Raw genomic sequence first — 14,954 nt, 5'->3', positions numbered from 1 at the left:
CATCTAATGGCTGGTGGGGGTAGGAGAATTATCCTCTCCCAAGGGTGACAACTTCATTGATTGTCTGTCCAATGTTGGGTGATAATCCTTAAAACCATGTATACACCAACTACAAAAATGGATCCAGAAGATTTTATAGAGAGAGAGATATGCCCTTTAAAATCTACCCTTGAAAATGTGTATGTATGTATACATATATACATGTTGCGTGCTTATACACATACATATGTATGTAACAATAATCAAAGAAAAAGAAGCAATCGATTTGAGGGTGGCAGGGAGAACATGGGAAGGATTCAAGGGAGCGTAACTGAGAGGGGCTACCGGGAGCAAAGGGAGTGGCGAAGTGATGTAATTCTATTTCAATTAAAAAAATTTTTTTCAAGATTTGGACAATGGTCATCAATGGCTTCCAGATAATAAATCAGTGGGAAATTCCCTAACACATAATCCGAGCTACATCATCTGTCTCCTTAGCAATGCCCAATGTAACAAAAGAGACACAAGGCAAAACATCTCCTGATGGAAGTACGAAAACAATCCCCCAAACCTAAATTTGATTGAGCCTGGTCTAGATCTAACTCTTAATTAAAATTAAGCATTTCAGAAGAACGTATGAAAAGGGATGCTAGCAGCAAAACTGAGACTATAGAATCCCACACAGAAAAAATGACATAGATCATTGAGATGCAGAAAATAGAATCAGTCTATAGGTTTTTATGGATTTTGAGTCTAATAAGTCAAGTGCATATTATTTCATTATAGGTTTATTTGCATTGTATTTATATATGTATTATATCCGCATTGCACATGTAAACAGGAACATCAAATATCAATTAGATGTGTGGTATAAAAGACTTAATTTTTTTAGTGTTCTAATGATATTCTAATTAGAAATATACACTAAAATATTTATAGATAATACTACAGAGCATTTGGGATTGATTTCTAAAACCAAAAGACAATAACACTGACCATACAAAGAGACCACATGCTAATCACTGTTACATCTGGGAAATGGCTACATGGAAATTTAATGCATCATCCTACTTTTGTACATGTTAAATTTTTCCATTAATTATTTAAGGCTGGACAATGGTGGCACATGCCTTTAAGCCCAGCACTAGGGAGGCAGAGGCAGGTGAACCTCCATGAGTTTGAAGTCAGCCACAGAGTGAATTCCAGGACAGCCAAAGCTGCACACACAGAGAAATCATGTCTCAAAAAAAAACAAAAAACAAAAATTAAGAAGCCAAGCATAGTGGTTCTCACCTGCAATCCCAGCATTTGGGAGGCTGAGGCAGAAATACTGCAAAGTCAAAGCCAGCCAGGGCCACACAAAAGACCCTTTAAGAAAATTTTACTGTTCTTGTTGTATGCTGGAGCATCTTCTGGGTATATTCCAGGACACTAGCCAAAGGGTATATCCCATGAAAGTTTTCACTTACTAGGAAAGTGAGACAGAGGAGAGGACATCCTATTGGGAGTTTAGGTGAGAGAAGCATAGGAGAATGGGCAAACAGAAGGATCCAGAGGGTCCTAGAAACCTCCAAGAACATTATGATGGGCAGATCTAGGCCCAGGGGTCCTGCTCAAACTATGGCACCAGCCAAGGACAATACATGCAGTAAACTTTGAACCCCTACCCAGATCTAGCCAATGGACAGGACATTCTCCACAGTTGAATGGAGAGTGGGGTCTGACTTTCACACAAACTCTTGGTGTCCCATATTTGACCACATCCCCTGGATGGGGAGGCCTGGTGGCACTCAGAGGAAGGACAGCAGACTACCAAGAAGAGACTTGATACCCTATGACCATACACTGGGGGAGGAGGTCCCCCTCAGTCACAGTCATAGGGAAGGGGAGTAAGAGGAAAATGGGAGGGAGGGAGAAATGGGAGGATACAAGGGATGGGGTAACAACTGAGATGTAATATGAGTAAATTAATAAAATATATTAAAAATTTTTTTTTAAAAAAGAAAAATTTTACTGTCTACATTTTTGAGGCAACCCACTGTGGCAAGTGCTTTTATTTATGCTACTGTTCAGCCATTCTATGCCCTGCAATTGACACTGTACCTGGACACTAGCAAGCAACTACGAAGTATGCCAGAATAAATGACAGTCTCCTTTGATGAACTAAATAAAAAGAGCCCCCTATGGCCCTATGCTGCCTAACAGCAGCTGCTAATTTGACTGGATCTAGAAACACTATGAGACAAGCCTCTCAGTATATCCGTAGAGAAGTTTCTAGATTGGCTTCATTGAGGTGGGGAGACACAGCCCACAAGGTGGGTGGTCCCATTCTATGTACTAGAGTTCCAGACTGCACAAAGAGAAACAAGATGGCGAAGCACCGGGACTGACTGACCTCTCTGCCCTTCCTTACAGCTGGCACACTGTGAGCAGACACCTCACGCCCCTGCCTCCATGGCACCCCCATCCTGATGGACCACACCCTCAAGCCTGTGCCGAAAGAAACTTGTACTTCTTCAGGTTGCTTTTGTCAGATACTTTATTGCTGCCATGAGAAACGGCCCCTCATTGGCTGAGCTAGTGCAGGCGACCATCAGAGGGAAAGGCAAGGTCTCAGGAAGCTTGATTTTATACTGTCTCTTCTCAGCTACAGGACCTTAACTAGGGACTCTTCAACCATAGGAGGAGCACACCTGCCTTGAGGCTCAAATAACAAGTTCAAAACAACCAAAACTAACCAAACAAAAAAGTTACAACAACAACAAAACAAATATAAAATAAAAAAAAAACTTTGGAAACATAAAACCTTTATTTAAGAGACTGATAACAATAATTGCCCTTCCCCACTCTGGTCCCATTTCCTTCTTAACTCTTCCTCGACAAGACAATTAATATATATCAGAGTTGCTCTTGCTCCTTCTTGGTGTTTTTGAGTACTCAAGGACAGGCCCAGAGCCAGCATGTACAGACTAGGTCACTTCGTAAAGACTTCTGGATTTGAGTGTTTGTTCCAGTCATTCGTATGGTTAGCTGTTCCTCTCTGGAACCCCAGGGATTTCTGTACTATTATACAGCTCATCTCCAGCAGTGTGTGCTCAGGCTTTGTGAGCCAAATAACCAGAAGGCTCTCCCATTTATAAAAAGGTTGATTATCACAGATGATGGTGTGTCAAGGTAAGGTGTAGGCCCTTCCCCAGGAGGGGCTTCTAATCCTGTGTAGATGTCCCATCCATAGTCCACCTGAGCCATGTTTTTTGTTTTGTGGGTTTTTTTTTAATTTTATAATTTCTATTATAAGAACAATTAGCAAATAAATTAAAAACATCACACACCAAGGTTTAACCAGACCTAAATCTACACAACACAATGAAACTTCTATACAATCAGAACAGGCATTGAGAATGGAAGCCGTGGAGGTTCATGTTAAAATTTTACCCCTTCAGTGTGAAATATATTTCATGTTCTCACCCACCACCAAAAAGCGAAAACTCCATAACGGAATCAGAACTATAAAAACAGGTAACTTAATGTCCTCCCTCAGAACTTATGCCCGTATCTGTAGTCCATCCATCTCCCCTAATACTTAGCCTTTCTTGTTCTCTTTTCTTCATGTTACCTTGTAGACCCACATGCACATTTGCTTACATAGATACATCCATTATTGCCTAGATTGTGCACATCAGAGGAGAATCACTTCTCCACCTGAGCCATGTTGCATTGAGGGGCACTCCGTATAAATGTGTGTAGCAGTAGTTCTGGCGTTCAGGGGAAGGGGTTTTAAAGACTTTGAATGTACTGGGTCAAGTTCACAGCTGCCTCCTCCTGGACTCCCCTGCTCTGCTCACCTTCTCCAAGGTGTCCCTTCGTGTCTGCTTTATGTCAGCGTTTGTCACAAGGCAGAGTCATGCCTTCTGATCCTGGTGCTTCCTCTGCACAAATGTCAACCATGTAGCTTCCCCTTGGCATCCTCCCATCCTCTCTACAGCTACAGCCTCTTTTGACAACTCCTGGTCCTTATCTGGTAAAGACACTAATTTTCACCTGAAAGAATTTTTAAAAATCTATTGCCATTTTTTTGGAAAAAAAAGAATAGGAGGCAGACCTAGAGCAAGCATGGCAAAATTCAGTGGCTCCAATGGCTACCAGTAAAGCCAAGCAAATAAAGGGATGGCTGTAATGCATTCTCCACAGTTCAACAGGGAAAAACTGCAGAGGATCTCACTGCTTTGGGGGATTAGCAGACAGACTTATCAGTGTGAAACTCTCATGCATATGTAGGATATCTGAGCTGACCCATAGGACATTAAACATTAATGTCCACTGAGATGTGCTTCTGGGCACATTGCTACCTGAGCCAGGCTCCTGACAAGTTCAGCTCTGTGGCACCCATGTTAAGCTAAACATAAGAAGGCTCTTACTACAAGAGCAGTAGTGTTGCTCCTTCAAGTCTGAACTGTAAATGTTTTTTTTTAAAAAGTGGAGACTGAGGGATGGAATTTACACCACACAAAACTCTTTTTTTCTGGTTTAAGACAATGAGACAGGACCTCATATATTCCAGACTGGCTCTAACTCACAAGCACCCAGGGATAATTAGCCTCTGCTCTCAAGTGCTGGGAGTACAGGAGTCTGCTACCATGCCTGATTTTATGCTGTGCTGAGAATCAAACCCAGGGCTTCATGCACGATAGGCAAGCACCCTGAGCTGTATCTCCAGCCCCACCCAGAACCTTCTAAAGCTGGCACTGACCCTGATGTAACCCTTCCAGACCTATATTCTTTTTTGCCCATCAGATTTTACAATCAGAAGAACTTCCTCCCAAATTGCCATCTGTGGCTTTCCTCTTTATCACTGCATTTTACTTTATCACTGCAATACTTTCCTCTTCCTCTGATAACAATGACAATCAGAGAAACTGACACAGAAAGACAGCTCTTACCCTCGTGGTGGTGATGTCACACACTCTGCCCTCATCCTGCACAGCGGAACGTCCATTGTCATCCAAGAAGCTCCTCCCTTCTTCCCTTGATGGAGTATGGGATTCGTACTGGCATTTAGTGCCCCAAGGAAGAGAAGAACGTGGCCCTCTGGTTGTTCAAGTCAAAGCAGATGCTGTAAAGTGAAATGCACCTGTGGATGAAAGCACCAGGCATGTTGTCACTCCAAGGTGGCAACAAAACCAAGACATCCCATCACCAACTCTGTGCTCTGTCATTATTTTACCAATACAAACTTTCAAGTCCCAGGGAACTTTCATGGAGAAACTGGTCTTTTTGCCCTATGAACCATTGCTCCACTTGAACTCATGGATAGGATTAGGGACTCCTAGAACTCAACTTCAGCAGAACATCTGGAGCATCACATCTGTCACAGGCCACAAAACATCTGGGCACTGATGTTTAAACTAAGAAGCTGGGCACTCAAGTCAGGGCCTCCCTCACTTCCCTCACAGCTGCTTGTAAGAGTGCTATTCGACTAGCCAATCCACTGAGGATATGCTTGTAACCTTCTAAATGAATATACTTTAATCCATTTCAGAGGCAAATTTATAGGGGTTACTGCTCTACCAGAATTAATTCTACTGCTACAATTTGAAATCAATAGATTTCAAAGGCTGGCCAAATTCAATTCCTCTTTATTTGCACATTGCTATATGTCAGAGGCCAGAGATGATTTCAGGCCTTAATATGAAGTCCTTCACAAACATGAGTATGTTTATGCATGGCCTGGGGGGAGGCTAAGTTTATGTCAAAACAAACGAAGAGATAACACTGTTCCCACCTACTCTCCCTGCATAAGTTAACGAAAGCAAAAATGAAAAAATTCCAACTAGTGAGCCTTGCCTCATATTGATGTAGTCCCATAGGTCTATGCTAGACTAGATCCAAACATCTATCCACTGATGTTTTTCATGTTTTCCAATCAACTCCGAGTCCAAAAGGAGGAGAGGAATAGTTATGGGGGGGAAAAAACTATTGATGTTGAGTGGAAGATACGCATGAAGTGCCTGTGGCTGAAGTGTGGTTGAAGATCTTCTAAGACCCTGGGATCTCACATGGGACACAGCAGCTATCCAACACATCAAGAGCTCACAGGTCCTGAGCCAAGTAAACATGGGAAACAAACATGTCTGCATCCTGTGGGCAGCGCAGGCAGAGCCCAGGAGGACTATAGTCTACAGGTTGGTCCCAAAAGGGACAGAGCAAACCCTGACACTCCTCCAGGGTAGATTTTTACTTCTAACAGATCTGGGTCATGGAAATGATCCAGAAGTGAGATGAAGCTCCAACCGAACTGAGCTTGCTACATGGAACTCTTGGTAGAAAGGCAGAGAAATTTCTTTATAAGGATGAATAGCCAGATATCAGAAGTCAAAGGCTCCTGGTTCCTCCTCCATCCCCTCTGGCTCCCCTTCTTCCTCTTCACTACCTCCTGGCAACACCTTAGACATTTGCCTTCCATGAAAAGGCAAAAATGCTACTGTCCTTAATCCTTACTCTTAGATACGTTTCCAACTGTAGCGTAGTTTAAGAGAAAGCAAGTTAACCTGGCTGGGAGATAATTAATTAACCCCCAGTAGCTTTGGTATCACTGTATTCATAATGGAAGGAAGAAAGCAAAGAGTACTTGGACTTTTGGCTAGAAAGTCCATCACTTGAACTCAGCACAGAAAGGTCAGGGCTGACCCAGGGACACATAGTGAGATGAGTCACGTGTATCCTTTTCACAGAAACCTGTAACCAGGGGATGCCTTCAGTCATCTATCCTGAATAAATGACATCACAATTTTTACAGACCTTGAAATACCAATTCTCAACTTTATATGAAAAAACAAAAAACCCAGAATAGCTAAAACAATCCTGCACAATAAAAGATCTTCTGGAGTTATCTCCATTCTTGATCTCAAGCTGTACTACAGAGTAACAGTAATACAAAAAAAAAAAAAACCTGCATGGTACTGGCATAGAAATCGGCTGGTTCATCAATGGAAGACCCAGAAATAGACCCACACACCTATGGACGCTTGATTTTTGACAAAGAAACCAAATCTGTACAATGGAAAAAAGACAGCCTCTTTAACAAATGGTGCTAGTCTAACTGGATGTCTACATGTAGAAAAATGGAAATAGATCCATATTTATCACCCTGCACAAAACTCAAGTCCAAGTGGAGTGAAGGCCTCAGCATAAAACCAGACACACTAAATCTGCTAGAAGAAAAAGTGGAGAAGAGCCTTGAACTCATTGGCACAGGAGACAACTTCCTGAACAGAACACCAACAGCTCAGGCTCTAAGATCAGCAATTAATAAATGGGACCTCATGAAACTGAAAAGCTTCTGTAAGGCAATGGACTCTGTCATCAGCCTGATTTCTTATAGACCACCAGCCCAAGGATGGCCCCACCCACAATGGCTCAATCACTAATGAAGAAAATGCCTTGCAGCTGGATCTTACCCAGCTATGTTCTCAATTGAGGTTCTTTCCTCTCACATGACTCTAGCTTATGTCAAACTGACATAAAACTAGCCAGCAGAGTTTGATCAATTTTTTGATGCCAGCAAATGAGTTTCTAAAGTTACACAGCTGGCCACAATCTGTGCAAAAGACGATGGGAAATGGCACCTATAAGATGACAACTTCCCTGGGGGCATCTTGACCTTACACATTTCACAGTAGATGTCTCTACCTTGGCACCAGTGCTACTATATGGCAGAATGCCCCACAGGTGTGGGGTGCCCCACAGGTGTAAGATGTTTAGCAGCATTGATAGGCCCCACCTACTAAGTAACAAGACTATGACAGTCAGAAATCTCTCCAGAGCAGCCAAGATATCCCAGCAGCTAAAGGTGCTGCTTGTCATCAAGGTCAGCGATGTGAGTTCAGACCCTGGGAACCACACAAGAAGGAGAGAACCAATTCCCACAGGTTGTCCTCTGACCACGAGAAGCACACCATGGCATGTGTGTGTAGGTATACACACACATATTATCCCACGAAGACATTCTTTTAAATGTCTCCAGGCCCTGTCAAGTGTTGCTTGGGAAGCAAAGTGATCTCCAGTTAAAACAAGAGCTCTATAAAACAAGTAAATGTTCAGAACTCTGTTTGCAACGGGGCAAGCTGTAGTGCTTCCCTGTGGACAGGAGCAGGGACTGTCCCCCAACACTTACTCCTTTGGAATCAGTCCTCACAGTTCGTGCCATGATATCAGTCAACCAAAAATCTGAAAGTAAGGAAAGATAAAAAGAACTTTGGGGACTGTGAAGGTAGCTTAGTAGGCAAAGTCCTTGCCACACAAGCATGAGGACCTGAGTTTGGATCCCAAGCACTCGAGTAAAAGCCGGTGATAAATGACATCTACCTGTAAGGCCAACCACGGGGAGGCAAAAATAAGCAGATTCCGGGAGGTCACATGTCAGCCAAGCCTAGGCAAATAGGTGAGTTCCTGGTTCAGGGAGAGACCCAATTTCAAAAACTAAGGTGAAGACTGGTCAGGAATAGCATCTAACATTGACTTCTACCTCTACCACGTATTCTTACATGTGCACATGAATACACACACAAACATGTATACATGTGTACACACACACAACATACATACACATGCACAAAGTGAGCCTAACCTGCTACCTCTCTAAGCATGTTTGGTGTGACTTGAGTATAAGGATAGTGATTTTTCTCTATGAGAGTCTGCCTCGTGTTCCCTAGGATGATGTATCATGCACATATATTCAAATATATAAGCCTCATGTATAATGGCTTCAAATATATAGCCCGCTTTCAGGAATAATACTGCTCCTACTGAATATGCCCACTCCTAGCCAAAGCTCTCACCTTGTAGAAATTCAATGAACATCTTGGGGGGGGGGGAATGCAAATGCATGTCAGCTGTGTGGCCTTGCCACTATGCATCAATCAAACACCAATTCTTAATAAAACCTGAGGGTAATAAAATTATAGGAAGAATAATGGAAGATGAAATTCTATCCTGCCTGTGTCTTGCTTAACTAATGAGAATTTTCATCCAGTGTTTTGCTCCAATAATATTAAAATATCACAATCAGGCTTCCATAATTGCATTTACTCTGCCAGAAGAGTTGTACTGATATTTAAATCCTATCATCCAAAGCCATCCAAAGAACCCACCTTCTAGTCGATGCTGACAGTGGATTGCCTCCAATATGCCTGAACTACATTCTTCCTCCAAATTATCAAATTTCAACAACTACCTTACTATGAAAAATCCTTGAATTCACATGTGGGTTTTTTTTTCCCATTCGGCCCCAGAAGGAAAATGAAAGCTTCTCGGGTTATAATATATTCAAGGATTAAAAATAAATTTATAGTTGTTCTGGTTTTCAATGAGAAGCCCGGTTAGTGCTTTCTAGAGCAAAGTCTCTAAATTATACCTGGGAGATCACATAAGTTCTGTTTCTCTCTTGAGTATCTGAAATGAGTGGATGTAAAAGCATCTCCCGCAATCCCTAAGGCCTGGGGCATGCGTAACTCAACACCACCTTCCTCTCCTCCCGTCCTGGGTTTCCAGACAACCTCCCCTGTGGGATAAGAGAGCAGCAGGCACACAGCTGAGTCACCTCCCCCAAGACAATCTATGACACAAAAGCAGAGACAAGCAGGCCAAAAGCTGCCTGGGGAGGTGAGATGTGCCCCACATAGATAAGAACATCACACAACCACTGACCCCAGCCAGTCACCCCTAAGTCTTAACAGGCCTCTCAAGTCACTCTGTGTGGTCTATGTGACTGTCACTCTTCCACTGGCCCCAGGAAGCAACTGTCCTAGCTTGATATAATCAGCCTTGCCCAGGGTAGCTGAAGAAAAAGGTTCCAGTGCAGGCAGGAAGGTAAATTAGCCCAATTGGGGGCCTGAGATCTCGCACAGCCTAATCCTAGCTTTATCTCTCTCTTTCCGTGATATGAATGAAAATCCATGATGCTGCAGCTCTGATGAAGACAGAAAAGAAACAGCCAGCAGCTTTGCACGGTGCAGGGGAACAGTTTAACACAGAGGAAATAGCAGAGTATAAACTGGTTCTGCAACAGCTTTTCCTGAGGACATAGTAGCCAGAGGGCTCACCTTTCATATTGCCAGTGGTATCTTGAGAAAATAAATCATGAAAGTGTTAAAGATGCATGGAGGAAGATGCCTAATGCATCAGCAATTATTCATAAGCTTATGCCAAAAGCCACCTAAATGTCCCTCAGTGGTGAGACCCCACAACGCTGGGAGTTAGGCATGCAGTGGAATCTTCTGCACCAGCTAAACCCACTGAGACAAGCATGGGAACCTCCGGGATCCCGTGGGCTCTGCTCCGTGGTCTTCCACGTCTGGGCTCATGTATCATGTCCTTGTCTTGGTTTTGAGTCTTATTTTTCTGGTTTCCTTGGACAGGATCTCAGTGTTTAACTCCAGCTGATCTTCAGCCCACTATGAATTCCAGTCTGGCCTTGAACTTGTGATGTTCCTACCTTAGCCTCCCAAATACTGGCATTACATGTATGTATGTAACAAAACACATGGCCTACAAGTAATGGGGTTTTTGCATTTATTTTATACAGATGGGGAAACCAGTGAACAAAGAAGTTACTAGCTCTGCTGAGCTAGTACTTAAATGACTACTTTTAAAAAAAGTCTCATACAGGCCAAGGCGGGCCTCAAACTCACTGTGTAGCTTCCAACTTCCAACTTCCTGACCTGCACTAGAGTGCTGATGTGACAGGCATGCTCCACCACACCAGGATTACTGCATGCTTGGGATTGAGCCCAGGGCCTGCACTTGCTGGGGAAAGATGCTACCAACTGAGCTACAAACCCAGGCCAAGGTTCAATAACTACTTCATGATGGCGACATGATTTCAACTCAAACAATGCTCTAAAGTCATTCTCCTAGCCACTGATACAATAGGCCTAGTCAAAAAAGTAAGACCATTATAATCCGTTGTATGGAGTGGTCCCTTGCTTTGTAACATATGCCTGAGTTCACTACAGAGTGAAAAAAATCTAATAACATAGACCTAAATGATGTATGCATTTTTTTCTGGATGATAGAATTTGGCACGAGTCTCCCTTTTGAGTTTGCATTTGTCAATGTTGTATAGATTTCTTGAAGTGTGTTAAGTCTTATAAAATACTTAGGAAGCAGTTATATCAACATTGAACTATAAAGTACACAAGCAGCCTGGGTCAGTAGTTGATAGGGAAGAAAAAGAGAGACAGACATAAGGGGGATTTACAACATGCAGGGAACTTACAGACTTGCCAGTGGTAGAATCTTCAGCTCGCTGCCCTGTGTCCTGAGTAGAATCGTGAGCTGCTTAACTTCACTGGAAACTGCTTCACCACAAAGGGCTACCTGTGAAGACAGAGAGAAAAAGGCAATGCAGAGCTTGCCCTCAGGGCTTGTAGGAGTGTATTACAGAGCAAACAGGTAAATAAGAAACTGCCATGGAAGGTGGGTGCCTGGTTAAGTTCAGAGGAGGGATAGTCCCTGTGATGGGAGTAAAGAGTATGTGGGTAAGAGCATTGGAGGCAAACCTTCAGGGGCACAACAGGTGTGATCAGGCAAAGGACACAGGATGGAAGGCAGGTTCCAAATGAGGATGCTTGTGCCAAATAAGGGAAAAGAAAAGCCACTGGTGGCTACAAAAAGCAGGTAAGTGTGGAGTTCAGCCAAGACGGAGCCTATGAACTCAAGTCACTGACAGACTCTTTCCTCTTAAAAATGTCCAAAGTACTGCACCTGTACAGGTCACCCTTTTTCAGAGCTGGGACGAGGGATGCCCCAGGAAGAAGGAACTGGGTCACCCATAGCCATCCAGACTCCCCTGAAACAAAACAAGTGGCCTATCCTCCAGACCCCCCAGAAATTTCTATCAATAAGAGACCAGTCTGAAAAGGCAAAAATCTCCAGACATTAGTACTGGTCCTTGGATGTCTAGAATAAAAGGTGTCCTGGGGTACCTCCGTCCTCAGGAATTCCTGGATCTAAGATGGCCAACAGCGAATTCTAGGAGAGCCATCCAAAACGCAAGCAGGAACAGAAACTTGAACTAGGTTCTATAGCTCATCCTCTTTTCATGGGGCCCCTCTCTGGACAAAAGGCAGCACAGGGGCTGCAGAGGCATCTTAGAAGGGATCTATCTTGGCCCTTACTCACTCCAGCTGACACTGAGTGATTCCTTCCATTTAAGCAGGAGTTGGGTAGTAGGCACAATATGGCACTTGCAACGTAAGAAGGTCTGGGTAATCTCCAGCCCCAGGAAGAGTTGCTGCAGGTGCCACAGAACGCCACTTAGATTTACGATTATTCTGAGTCCAAAATAATTGCATACCTCCTCCTAAGTCTACCTGAATTATTTAATAAAGGAACACACATACGGCTCAATCACAAATTGGTTTTAGTCTTTTGATAAATGCATTTCAATATGGTAGGAGTCCTTTACACCATGTGGCTTTTCTGTTTTGCATTCTGTTTGTATTTTAAAAGCACTGTTCTGACCGTGGGAGCAAGGGCTGTCTCTAACTCTTCTCCCTACTTGTGGGACACTTTTCCTCCTACTGGGTTGCCTTGTCCAGCCTGGATGTGCCTGGTCTTATTGTATCTTGTTACCTTACAACGTTATGTTATGTGTTTGGCTGATGTCCCTGGGAGGCCTGCTCTACTCTGAGGGGGAAAAGGGAAGGGCCTTAGGGGAGGGGGAGCCTGGGAGAAGAGGAAACAGTCATAATATATGAAAGAAGAAAAAGAAATACTGTTCTGAAAAATGGCCCACTGCTTCTCTGATGGCCACAAAGGCCTCTGGCACACAAAACCAGGTTGTGAATTCCTCTTATTGCTATTGTGTCATCCTCCGGCGGCTTCCATCTCAGAGTCAAAGTCCTGTCAGTTGTTCTCCTTGTTTGCTTTTAGCTCCTCAAGCTCTTACTCACTCACGAGGCTCTTCCTGATAGGCTGATTCCCGCCAGTACAGTGTGTGCCTGCCTCAGGGACTCTGCACTTTCAGATCTCTTCCCAGGATGCTCTAGTTACAGGTGTGGTCCGGGCTTCTTTCTTACTTCCTTCAGGTCTATAGTTCAAAAGATATGACCCTAATGAGACCTTCCTCACCTTAGCTAGTATGAAATGTCATCACCTGAGGCTGGAGAGATGGCCCAGAGGTTAAGAGCACTGGCTATTCTTCCAGAGGACCCAGGTTCAATTCCCAGCACCCCCACAACAGCTCACAACCATCTGTATGTAACCCCAGCTCCAGAGGATCCAATGGCCCCTTCTGAGGCCTTGGACACACAAGGAACACACGTGGTACACAGACACACAGGCAGGTAAAACACTTATACACACATACACACACACACACAAAGTTTTTTTAAGTTAAATCAATAACTAAAAACATCACTATCTCCTCAAACTATTTCCTCCCTTGACTTATTTTTAATCATTATCATTTGTCACTCCCTAAAATATGCTTAGAAATCAGGCTGGCAAGATGGCTCTATAGGTAAAGGTGCCAGCTGCCAAACCTAAAAACCTGAGTTTAATGCCTGGAAGCCTTATGTTGGAAGAAGAGAACCAATTCCCAAATGTGTCCTCTGACCTCCGCACACCAGCCATGGCGCACAAGTGTGGGCATGTGCCATGCATGCACCCATACACAAAAGAAGTCAAATGTAATGAAACAAAATTAATAAATGCACACACACTTACAAACATGTGTTTTCTATTTCCTTATCTTGTTTATTAAAATTCTCACTCTGATGCACATACCACAATACTACAAGTGCCTACAGCCTCATCTGACACATAATAGGTTCTTAAAAGTTATCTGCTGAGCCAGGCACAGTGGTGCATACCTGTAATCCCAGCACTCGGGAGGCAGAGGCAGGTGGACCTCTGTGTGTTCTAGGCCAGCCTGGTCTCCAAAGCAAGTCCAGGACAGCCAGAGCTACACAGAGAAACCCTGTCTCAAAGAACAAAAACAGCCAGGTGGTGGTGGTGCACGCCTTTAATCCCAGCACTTGGGAGGCAGAGGCAGGTGGATCACTGTGAGTTCGAGGCCAGCCTGATCTACAAAGTCCAGGACAGCTAAGGCTACATAGGAAAAAAAAAAAAGAAAAACAAAAACAAAACAAAAAAATTATTTGCTGAATCAATTGACAAATTTTGATTAACTTGCACTTTCAACACAGCTCGGCCATGAGCTACTGCCATTCCACATTAAGTTTTAAAGTTCTCTTGCCCATTATGTTAAATGAGAAAAAAAAGGGGGAAAGCACCACCAATGTGCTTTTGAAATTATGGTCACCACTTCAAGTAATTAAAAAAAAAAAGCTTATTTATCAGGTGCTGCAGATGGAAAATACATTTTCCACTCATCAAAGACACCTGAGCTGTAACACGCACACACAGAAACACACACACACATACACAAACATACACACATATACACAAACACACACGCACACACACGCCCATCATTGAATCAAGTGTTTGGTAAAACAAATAGAAACAAGTAAATAAAAAAATTAGTAATAGAGAATAAAAACAGGAAAAGTACACTGAGCATTCTGTAGCCGGGGTGGAGCTGGTTGATAAAGTCATCACACAGACTCTCCTCGGCACACGATGAATGGAAATAAGCAGTGTCTTGATTCGTGGTGCTGGGAATTAATCACCACATGGCCGGGGCTTCAAGTAGCCCACAGATAACAAACATGTAAGGGGGCATTTTAAGGCTCACCACAGCAAACTAGTGACGCCATGGGAAGACCTGACACACAAAAGCCAGCATCACAGGAACTCAAAAGCACCCATCCCAATCTGTCTCCGGAAAGGTTTTGTTGTAATAGCAGGAACTGCTTCTTTTGGAATAATCCACTAACACTTGCTAAGACTGGAATCCTCCAGTGTCTTAACGTAACAAGGTGTGTGGCTCAGTGTGGAGTGCTAACCTA

The 14,954-nt window shown here is 43.4% G+C and overlaps 1 protein-coding gene across 6 annotated transcripts in view; it reads right to left on the bottom strand.

Annotated features, from left to right (window-relative positions):
- The window catches only part of KCNS3 (potassium voltage-gated channel modifier subfamily S member 3), a 48,492-nt gene that overhangs the window by 14,355 nt on the left and 19,183 nt on the right, over positions 1-14,954 (bottom strand). For all 6 annotated transcript variants that reach the window (XM_084791881.1, XM_084791879.1, XM_084791878.1 and 3 more), the window contains 2 exons: positions 11,255-11,355; positions 4,920-5,110 (listed from right to left, as the gene is read on the bottom strand). The gene's annotated coding sequence lies outside the window, so the exon portion shown is untranslated. The remainder of the gene's footprint in view (positions 1-4,919; positions 5,111-11,254; positions 11,356-14,954) is intronic.

The sequence above is a fragment of the Acomys minous genome (assembly GCF_964271855.1).
Source record: "Acomys minous genome assembly, chromosome: 8".
Classification (NCBI taxonomy): Eukaryota; Metazoa; Chordata; class Mammalia; order Rodentia; family Muridae; genus Acomys; species Acomys minous.
The sequence above is the reverse complement of the archived record's forward strand: the minus strand, read 5'-3'. Positions and strand labels throughout refer to the sequence as shown.